The 10728-nt window shown below is 38.8% G+C and overlaps 1 long non-coding RNA gene across 3 annotated transcripts in view; it reads right to left on the minus strand.

Moving 5' to 3' along the window:
- Positions 1–9841, minus strand: part of LOC138174501 (uncharacterized) — a 189719-nt gene extending 179878 nt beyond the window's left edge. For 2 of the 3 annotated variants that reach the window (XR_011171752.1, XR_011171751.1), the window contains exons 1-2: positions 8766–8953; positions 2188–2331 (exon numbers count right to left, since the gene is read on the minus strand). This is a non-coding gene — a long non-coding RNA (uncharacterized lncRNA). Of the gene's footprint in view, positions 1–2187; positions 2332–8765; positions 8954–9659 lie in introns of those variants that run through there. The other variant, XR_011171753.1, reaches the window with a different exon arrangement.
- Positions 9842–10728: the final 887 nt, after the last annotated feature.

Raw genomic sequence — 10728 nt, forward strand, 5'->3', positions numbered from 1 at the left:
AGAAGAAGAAGAAGAAGAAGAAGAAGAAGAAGAAGAAGAAGAAGGAATCAAGGGAAATACATAGTTATTCAGTTATTCATCCAGACTGTGAATTTGAATGGGATGAGCTCACCCATAAACCAAAGTGAATAGCAGAATGGGTAAGAAACCAGAATCCAACAATTTATTGTTTACAACACATGGGTGCACACACACACACACACACACAATTAAAAGAAAGGACTGAAGCAGAATTCTTCTGCTTAAGGGGAAGTAAAAATAAAAAGACAGGGGTAGTAATCATGTTCCCAGACAAAGTAAAAAAAAAATATATCTCTAATTGAAAGAAATAATCAGAGAAACTATATTTTGCTAGAAAAGAGAAGGGAGGACACACTGGAAGAGATGGTGGTCAGAAGCAAAATACTTTTAAGGAGGGACAAAGTGAAAGGAGACAGAAAGATAAACAGGGAAAAACTGGATGGAGGGAAATACATAGTAATCATAACTGTGGAAAAATTTTTGCAGCAAGTTTCTCTGATAAAAGGCTTCATTTCTCAAATATAGAGAATTGAGTCGCAATTATAATAATATAAGTCAATCCCCAATTGATAATTGGCCAAAGGATTCGGTTTTCAGATGAAGAAATCAAAGCTATATATAGTCATATAAAAACTCTAAATCTCTACTGGTTAGAACAAAAGCAAATTAAAACAACTCTGAGGTGCTGCCTCATGCTTATCAGGTTGGCTAATAAGACAGAAAGGGAAAATGACAAATGCTGGAGGGGATACAGGAAAATTGAGACACTAATAAATTGTTGGTGGAGTTGTGAACTGATCCAACTGATCCAACCATTCAGAACTCTGTCCAAAGGGCTATGTAAAACTATGCATACCCTTTTGACTCAGTAATACCATTATTATGTCTACACAAAAATATCTATAGCAGCTCTTTTGTGGTGTCAAAGAATTGGAGGATTCCCATCAATTCGGGAATGGTTGAACAAGTTGTTGCATATGATTGGAACAGAATATCATTGTATTATAAGAAATGATGAACAAGATGCTCTCGGGGGAAATAAAAACCTGAAAAGACTTACATTAACTGATGCAAAGTAAAGTGAGCAGAACCAGAAGAGTATTAAGTAGTAAAAGCTATATTGTGCAATCATCTACTATGATAGACTTCACTATTCTAGGTGTGATCATTCTCAGAATGATCCAAGACATTTCCAAAGGACTCATGATGACAAATGCTATCCATCTCCAAAGAAAGAATTGATGGGGTCTGAATACAGATGAAAGAAAACTTTTTTTTTATTTTTTTCCTTGTCTTTTTTTTCCTGGTATGTGTTTTCTTTCACAACATGAATAATAAAGAAATCTGTTTTCCATGACTCCACGTGTATCACCTATATCAAATTGCTTGCATTCTCAATGGGAAGGAGAAAATTTCTAACTCATTTTTTTAAATGAATATTAAAAATTTTTCTTACATGTAATTGGTAAAATATAAAATGGACAATTTCAAATATCAGTTGACTGACTTGCGGATCAACTCATCAACTCTGTTACTTCCTAGATCAAAATTTCTTTCCCTCACCACTATTGCCTGCATGTGGAGTGTCTCCTTATATTGGAATGTGTTCCTTGAAGACAGGAACTGTATTATATTTTTGTATTTGTTTCCCCAGTGTATAACAGGATTGCTTAAAAGGGCAGGGACTGTTTCACTTTTGTTTTTTTGCAAATCTAACACAATACCTGGTTCATGACAAGTGCATCAATAGTGGTTTTTAATCAATCAATAAATCAACTCATGCATTCATAAATATCTTTATCAAAATTGACATCAATCCATTAATCACCAAACTTCAGGTCTATTAATTTACTCAATTCCATATGCACCTATTTGTGCTATCATTCATCCTTTTTCTACCCATTCTGTGGGTAAATATATCATGATTAACTTGTTCAAACAAAAGAAAAAGAAAGGAATGATGGTGGGGTGATTTCAGAACAAAAAGAAAAAAAACATGGGAATACCTATATGAACTGATAAAAAGTAAGGCAAGAAGAATCAGGAGATCATTGTGAACAGTAACAACAATGTAATGAGGGCTAACTGTGAAAGATTTTGCTATTCTGATCAATACAATGATAGAAGACAATTCCAAAGTATGTATGATGAAAAAGTGCTACCTACCTCTGGAGAGAGAACTGATGAACTCTGAGGGCAGATTGAAGTCCAAGCCTCCCTCAACATTTGCAGATTTCACATTCGTGGTTTTTGGTTACTTGTGGACTGTCCATTCATAATTAAATGGAAATTTTTGGAGATTTTCAAGTACTGCAGAAAAATCACAGATGACTCCCATATGTAAACTTTTAAAAATAGTCATAAATGCATAAATACTATATATTATTCATCTATGTTTAACTTGCTACCATAAGTATACATACATAAATTTATTATAAACTGCTACATTTTGTTAAAAGTTTCAACTTGATGAAGAACTGTGGGCTATGCACTCTCTTGGGAATGGTTCCTCTTTGTTCTATCATCGAGACTTAGGCAGATGATTTCCTCCCTTAGCGATCATTGTATTTTGTGCATTTTTTTTTTTTGAGAAGGAAATCTATGAAGCAATTGCTACAACTACATGAGTTGCTGCAAAGACTTCATAATGTAAGAGATACTAATCTTTCTCCATAGAAACTGCAACTTCTTATGGGTAAAAACACTGTGTTGTTTTGCTTGTTTTATGTGTTAAATCAACATGATCAGAATTATTAAAGATCAAGTTTGGGGATGGGTCCTGGAGTTATATGTGGTTTTTCACATTCACAGGGGTCCTGCACCCAAATCTCTGGGAATGTCAGGAATGTTGAGGAATGACTATAATTTTCTCCCCCCTGTTTTTTGCTTTTTTTGTGATATGGTGAATATGGAAATATGTTTTGCATTATTTCACATGTATAATTGATATCATTTTGCTTGCCTTCTCAATGGCTGAGGAAGGAAATGGAGGAAGGGAGAGAATTTGGAATTCAAAAAAAAAGAATGTTAAAAATAAACAAATATTAAATGTATTGTTTTTTAATTTTCACTTATTTCTCCCCATCTCCACTAGCTATCATTCTATATTGCTCCTACATTTGGGGGCTATGCTCCTTGAAAAGACCTCTTACAACAGCTCGCTCCACTTGTTAATTATTTATTTTTAGTTTTTGCCATTCATTTCCACAAAATTTTGAGTTACAATTTTTCTCTCCTTGTCTTCCCCCTACCCACTCCACCCAAAAATATCAAGCCTACCGAATACTGCTTCCCCCAATCTGTCCTCTCTTATATCCTCCCCCACTCCCCCCATCTTTCTAGGATGGCAAGATGTGTTTTTATACCCTAGTACCTGTATATCTTATTTCCCAGTTGCATGTAAAAAAATTTTTTTTAACATTTGTTTTTAAAACTTTGAGTTCCAGATTTTTTTCCCTTCTTCCCTCCTCACCCACCCCCACTGGGAAGATAAGCAATTCAATATAGATTGTACATGTGTAGTTAAGCAAAACATTTCCATAATTATTATATTATGAAAGACTAATGATATTTCCCTCAATCCTATCGTGCCCCCCATTTAATATATTTTCTCCTATGACCCTATCCCTTTACAAAAATGTTTGCTTCTAACAACCCTCTCCCCCAATCTGCGCTCCCTTCTACCATCCCCCACTCTTATCCCCTACACCCCCTTTTACCTGTAGGGTAAGATGCCCTATTGAGTGTGTATCTTATTCCCTCTTTAGGCCAAATTCAATGAGAATCAGGTTGTCCCATTCCCTTTCACCTTCCTGCTTTTCCCCTCTATTGTAACAATTTTCTCTTGCCTCTTTTATATTAGATAATTTACCCTAATCTGTTGCTCCCTTTCTTCTTTCTCCCTATAAATTCCTCTCTCACTTCTTAATTTTATTTGTTAGATAGCATTCCTTCATATTCAACTCATCCCTGTGCCCTCTGTCTATATATACAAGAAGATACAAATGCCCACAATCACATACATATTTGTATATACATATACCCTCCTATACATACATATATGTGTATGTATATATATATATACATATATATTCCCTTCTACTATCTTCATACTGAGAAAAGTCTCATGAGTTACAATTATAATTTTTCCATGTAGGAATGTAAATTGTTCAACTTTAACAAGTTCCTTATGATTTCTTTCTCCTGTTTACCTTCTCATTCTTCTCTTGCCTCTTGTATTTGAAAGTCAAATTTTCTGTTCAGCTATGGTTTTTCATCAAGAATGCTTGAAAATTTTATATTTCATTGAATGACCATATTTTCCCTGGGTAGGTGATTCTTGGTTTTAATCCTACATCCTTTGACCTCTGGAATATCATATTCCAAGCCCTGTGATCCCTTAATGTAGAATCTGCTAGATCTTGTGTTATCTTGATTGTGTTTCCACAATACTCAAATTGTTTCTTCCTGACTGCTTGCAGTATTTACTCCTTGACCTGGGACTCTAGAATTTGCTATAATATTCCTAGGGTTTTTCTTTTTGGGAACTTTTTCAAGAGGTGATTGGTGAATTCCTTCAATTTCTATTTTTCCCTCTGGTTCTAAAATATCAGGGCAATTTTGTTTGATAATTTCTTGAAAGATGGTGTCTAGGCTCTTTTTCAAAGATCATGGCTTTCAGTAGTCCAGTAATTTTAAAAATATTTCTCCTGGATCTATTTTCCAGGTCAGTGGTCTTACCAATGAGATATTTCACATTGTCTTCTATTTTTTCATTTGTTTGGATCTATTTTATAGTATCTTGATTTCTCATAAAGTCATTAGCTCCCGATTGCTCCAGTCAAATTTTGAAGGAATTATTCTCTTCATTGAATTTTTGAAATTCCTTTTCCAGCTGGCAAATTTGGCTTTTTGAAGCATTTTTCTCCTCATTGGCTTTTTGGGCCTCTTTTGCCATTTGAATTAGTCTATTTTTTGAGGTGTTATTTTCTTCAGCGTATCTTTGGGTCTCCTTTAGCAGGCTATTGACTCACTTTTCATGATTTTCTTGCATTATTCTCATTTCTCTTCCCAATTTTTCCTCCAATTCTCTCACTTGCTTTTCAAAATCCTTCTTGCACTCCTCTATGGCCTGTAACCAGTTTATATTTTTCTTGGGGGCTTTTAATGCAGGGGTTCTGACTTCAATGTCTTCCACCCACTCCATGCTTTGATCCTTTTTGTCCCCAAAAAAGGATTCTATGGTCTGTTTGTGCTTCCTCTGCTTGCTCATATTGGCAACCAATTACTTGACTTTTGAGCTCTTTGCCACAGTAGAGCTCTGCTTCCAGAGTGGAGGGAGCTTTGTCCCAAATCGCTTGGGTTTTTCCAGCTGCCAGAGCTATTCGATGGGCACCCTTTCTATAGCCCCCACACCCCAGGACGACCACCCAAGACTGCGATTCAGATCCAAGCAGGTCAAAGCAAGAGGGATTATCCTCTGAATGGTCACTTGGTCCTCCTACATTCTGCAGGCCATGAGCTCTGGAAGCAGCCACACATTAGCGGCTGCAGCCACCATGTGTCTGCTGCTTCTCACTCTGGGGTTAGCAGCCAGATCGCAGTCTTCTATCCTACCCTGGACCAACCAAGTTCCACACTGACCTTTTACTTTGTCTTTGGCATTTATAGATTGAGAAACCTGGAAACTGCTCTAGCTGCTGGTGATTTACTCTCATGAAGTCTGCTCCAGCTGCTGCTGGTTGGGGCTGCCATGGTGCTAAGACCATGGCTCAGCCTGAACTCCCCTAAGCTTCCAGAGCGCTACAATGGCCCCTTTCTGCTGGCCTGCCAGGCTGCCTTCAGCAAGAGATTTGTTTCTCTCTGTCACTTTGTGGGTTCTGTAGCTCTAAAGTTTTTTAGAGTCATTTTTTACATGTATTGGAGGAGGTAGAAGTCAGAGCTACATGGAAGTCCTGTTTCTACTCCGCCATCTTGGCACTGCCCTTGTCACTCCACTTCTTTCCTCTCACACTTTTTGGAGGCTGGCTTGCAATACCATTCAACCAAAACTTCTCAAGATAAGTTACCAGTGATGTCTTAATTGTCAAAACTAATGCCATTTTCTCAGTCTTCATTCATGCAGACTCTGTAGTCTTTGACACCGTCACTAGCTCCTTTTTCTTTCTAGGTCTTTGTGATACAGCTCTCTCCTGGTTCTCCTCCCTCACTTACCTCTTCTTCTTTGTCTGCTTTGCTGAATCTTCATCCCCAACATGCCCCCTAACAATGAGGGTCCCATAAGGTTCTGTTCTCTATCCTCCTCTAGACTCCTCCATACTCATTGCTTGGTGATCTCCTCACCTACCATGGTTTCAATTATCATTGCTATACAAAAACTCTCAGATCTATTTACCCAGTCATAACCTCTGTCCTGACCTTTTACTCTCACCTCCCTAGGTGCTTCTTGTTGTTGTTGTGGTCGAGTAACTTCAGTCATGTCCAATCTTCCCTGACCCCATTTAGGGTTTTCATGGCAAAGTGGTTTGCCATTTCCTTCTCCATCTCAAGGTTGTTTTTGTTATTAAGTCATTTCAGTCATGTTCAACTCTTTGTGACCTCATTTGGGGTTTTCTTGACGAAGATACTGGAGTGTGTTGCCATTTAACTTTGCCAGCCCATTTTATAGATGAGGACCTGAGGTAAACAGAGCTAAGTGACTTGCCCAGTGTCACATAGTTAATAAGTGTCTGAAGCCAAATTTGAACTAAGGAAGATGAGTTTTCCTTACTTCAGGCCAGGCACTCTATCCACTGAGTCCCCTCTTAGACATCTCCAACTGGATGTCCTAGAGACGTCTTAAACTCAGCATGTCTAATTCTCAACTCATTCTCTTTCCACCAGACCTGCCCCTTTCCTACCCTCCTCTCTATTACTGTGTAGGCTCACAACATAGGCACCATCTTTTGACTCCTTACTCTCTCTCACACCTTATATTCAATCAATGGTCAATTCCTGACAAGATCTTTGTAATATATTGTATATTTGCACCTCTCTTCTGACACTGTAACTACCCTGGTTCAGGTCCTCCTCACCTCCCACCTGGGCTATTACAATAGCCTCCTGTATAGTTTCCCTGCCAGAATTATCTTATTATACTCTAGAGCAGGGGTGGGGAACCTGTGACCTCAAGGTCACATGTGACCCTCTAGGTCCTCAAGTGTGGCCCTTTGACTGAAATCAAAATTTAAATCTTCTGTTTGGATTCAGTCAAAGGGCCACACCTGAGGACCTAGAGGGCCACACATAGCCTTGAGGCCACAGGATCCCCCCCACTTCAATCTTCTACTCAGATACTAAATTGTATTTTTTCTATTAATTCCAGTGCCTTCCTATTACCTCCATAATTCAATAAAATCTTCTGTTGTTTGAATTTCAAAATCTGTCAGAAACTGGTGCCTTTCCATTTTTCTAGTCTTTTCTATACCTTATTCTCCCCCATGTACTTTGTGACCCTTTGCTATTCCTTACACATGATCGTCCATCTCTCAGCTCCAGATAGTTCCCCTTGCTGTCCTCCATGCCTACGATTTTCTCTCTTCATCTCTTTCCCTTGGCTTCCTTCAAGGTTCAGCTTAAGTCTCCCATTCTGCAAGAAGTCTTTCCCTTCATTTTAGTGCCTTCCCTCTGTGATTTTTCCAATTTATCATATATACATATACATAAATGTATTCACACACATAATTGTATAAGTGTGTGTATCTTTACAGCTTATAATGTTAGTGTGCTATATGGGACCACTGAGAAGGTAAGTGACTTACCCAAGTTCACATAACCAATCTGTGTTTAGAGGCAAGACTTGATTCTAGGGATTTTTGAATCCAAGGTCAGTTCCCTATTAATTGTGTCATGCCACCTCTGAATGTAAATACTGTGATTGCTATTTTCCCCATTTCACACGTGAGGAAACTGAGGTCCATAAAAGTTAGACAATAATCAGAGTCAAACAGCTATTGTCAGTAGCCAGCATTAGGTGCTGCTCTGTCTGACCTGAATCAAGCACTCTAGCCATGGCACATCACTCTGAAAGATCCTCTACTCAGAAAAGGGAAATTACTGATAATACCATTCCCAGAGCAGGTCAGAATTCCCTTTCTCCTCACTCTGTCCTAATCCGGCCACTGAAAGCCCTCTTTCCAGAGTTATCAGTCGCTCCTTAATTTCCTAACCCAATATTCTTTTCTCGGTCTTCTTCTGTCTTGACCTCTTGACTGCATTTGATACAGCTGGTCACCCTCTTCTCCTACATCCCCTTCCCTACATTTTCCTGACACTTCTGGCTCTCTTCGACCTTATTTGGCTGCTCATTCTCGGGCTCCTTTACTGGATCACTCTTGCTCTATTCTCATGCATGGGTGTACCCCAAGGATCTGCTCTGGACCTTCTCTTCTTTCTCCACATTGTCTCTCAGTTAACTCATTGGTTTCCATGAATTCAACATCTAACAACATGCATATTTTATGTAGAGAGATATGCAGCTATTTAGGCAAAGATAAATAAAGATATTCATGTCTATCTATATCAATGGGTGTATATAGATTTAGATAAAATTCAAGTCTGTCTTCAGGTACAATCATAAGTTGTGAATCACCAACTGCCTATTGGACATCACCAGTGAGATTGTCTCATAAGCATCTCAAATTCAACATATCCAAAACAAAAGTCATTATCTACCCCCCCCAAAAAAAGTAATCATCTGAACTCACCTATTTCTGCATTCAGTCAGCTCAAAGTCAATTCTGATTCTTCCCTCTCCCTCACATTCCCCTGTGTCTAACTACTTGCCAAGTCCTACTGATTTTGCCTCAGTGAAATCTCTCACACCCATCCCCTTCCACACATGCACATGGCTACCACCCCAGCTCAAGACCATGTCACCACTGTCTCAGACAATTGTAATAATCTCCTAAGTGGTTTTGCAGCTCTCTAATCCACAGCTCCACAGAAATGTCAAAGTGAAATGCCTAAAACACAAATCTGACCATGCCCCTTTCCTGTTCAATAAACCTTATTAGTTCCCTATGACCTCTAGGGCCAAATACAAGTTCCAGATTGCCATTTAAAGCCAATATGGCTCTATCCTACTTTCCCAGACATCTATATTATACATTGCTTCCTTTCTCACACTCTAGAATTCAAGAAAACTAGACTATTTCCTGTTTTCAGTATACAGAATTCCATCTCCCATCTCCATTTCTTTGCGGAGGCTGTCTCTCATCACTGAAATGCTTTCTTCCTCACTTCCACCTAATATAAACCCTACCTTACTTCAAAGATCACTCAGTTCAAATACTAATTTCTACAAAATCTAATGCTCCCAATTGCTGTCACTCTCCACCCAGAAATTACTTTTTATAGCTTCATATTTAATTAACATATTTAACATATTCTCCCTCTCCAAATAAAACTAAAATGCAAGCTCTTTGAGGTCAGAGATAACTTTTTTTTTGTCTATGTATCTTTAGACCCTGGTCCAATAAAATCACAGGTCCAGTTCCTACCTCGAGCCTTAGAGCATAGCACCATACCTGGAACACAGTAGGTGCTCAATTAATGCTCTTTTAATTGACTCAGATTCTTGAAGGAAAAGATATACTTACAAAGGAGTGAGCAGTGTGCCCAAGAATATATCCTGGCTAGCTTTTTCTGAAATCCTTCCTTTCAATGCTAGTTGATAAAATGTGAGAGAAAGAAGACACAGTTTTTGAAAACTGAAAAGGATTTGCACACATGTCCTTACAGCCAAAACTGGCCTTAGCCGCTGAGCATAGCCAACTCCTCCAACTCTGATGGAGCCTAAGGGAGGAAGACCGAGGTTGGAGGCTTTGGAACAGAAAGACAAAACCTGAAAATTTCCAGAAAGGAAAGCCGAATGGGCGAGAGGGAAGCTTTGGGGACTTAGGAAAAATATCAGCAGCATGAATTATATTTGTCCTGAGCTCCTGAGCAATTTTCAGTTTGGATCTCTGGGCCAAACCAGATGTTCTTCCCATTTCTGTTTTCCTTCCTGCCTCTTGGATGTCCCCCTCCCTTCCCAGAAAGTCCTTCTGTATTTTGGCAATTAGGAGGAAACCACTGCCTAACTCCATTTAAAAATGCTTTTGCTAGGTTCAAACTGCGTTCTTAAGTGTGTCTTTTAAAAGCCATCTGACAGAGGGCTTTGGCAGGCTATAAAATGGAGAAACCCCAAACGTTGGCAGGAAAGAACCTCTATTCATGTAGATGCCAGCAGGGGAGTCAGGGATAAGAGCTTTGGTTTCCGCATCTGTAAAATGGGGGTAATCTTTCTTTTCATTTGGCTTACCTAATAATAACAATGACAATGACATTAACCAAAGTAAATGGTGTCCCTAACCTAAATCTCACTGGCACGTCTCTCGCAACCACCATTTGAAGGCAGGAAGGTGCTTGCTTAAGTGCTGTGTAGGAAGAAAGAAGCACGGTACATCAGTCAGGGTGCTGAGCCTATAGTCAGAAAGACCTCGGGTGAGTCCCTGTCATTTGTTACAGGTGTGGCTTTGGCCAAGTTGCTTCAACCTTCATCCATCTATGCATTCATTCAATAAACATTTGTAAGTGCCTTTGATAGCACCTTCTCAATGCACTTATGTCCTCCTCATTCTGTATTTATCTGGCTTGTTCACAGCTCTATGCAAGGGTCTCTCTCCT

Source organism: Petaurus breviceps, unplaced genomic scaffold (genome assembly GCF_028583685.1).
Source record: "Petaurus breviceps papuanus isolate PSGF00001 unplaced genomic scaffold, PetGlider_PUasm1.0 689, whole genome shotgun sequence".
NCBI lineage: Eukaryota > Metazoa > Chordata > Mammalia > Diprotodontia > Petauridae > Petaurus > Petaurus breviceps.